Consider the following 636-nt stretch of genomic DNA (forward strand, 5'->3'; position numbering starts at 1 on the left):
ATACATTAAACAAATCAATTGAGGCATAAAAACAAGTAGCCAAAGTGAAAAAACATCAAATCAGGTATAGTAAAAAAAAGGTGATTACGAAACAAGAAATTGACAGCTGAACTTAGTGAATGAAATGCTAAACCTTTAAAAGACGACGAGGACGAAGATGAGGAGATCTAGGGTTAGGGTTTACCTGAAAAATTTGAGATTAGATCTGAAGGGGAGAGAAAGTGGAGAGTAGTGAGAGAGTAACAGTAGCTGCCTAGTGCAAGAGAAAGTGAAATGCGAGCGTTCCTTTTCTTTTTTTTTTTTTTGATAGCGAGGATTGAAAACGACTTCTCTTTGTAATAAAAATGAAATGTGATAAATTCACTACTGTTTTCTTTTTGCTAATTCCAAGCTTCCTATTTTATCTTAAATTGGAGAGTGCGAAGTGAAATTTTGAGGAATTAGCAAAAAAATTGTAGTGGTGGAAGTGGAGTGGAATTCTTAGCTTAGCTTATAAGCGATGGATCAGGAGTGGGGAGATTATCTGGCATGACATGTGCAACCGACAATCTGCAAAACCGTAATAATGGCCAAACGCTATCATTTTGTCTCCTTCTCATATTATTTTTAGCCCCTTTTTGGTCTCAACTTGTGTGG

This window comes from Theobroma umbraticum, unplaced genomic scaffold (genome assembly GCF_002168275.2).
Source record: "Theobroma umbraticum cultivar Fairchild unplaced genomic scaffold, ASM216827v3 scaffold_20.0, whole genome shotgun sequence".
NCBI lineage: Eukaryota > Viridiplantae > Streptophyta > Magnoliopsida > Malvales > Malvaceae > Theobroma > Theobroma umbraticum.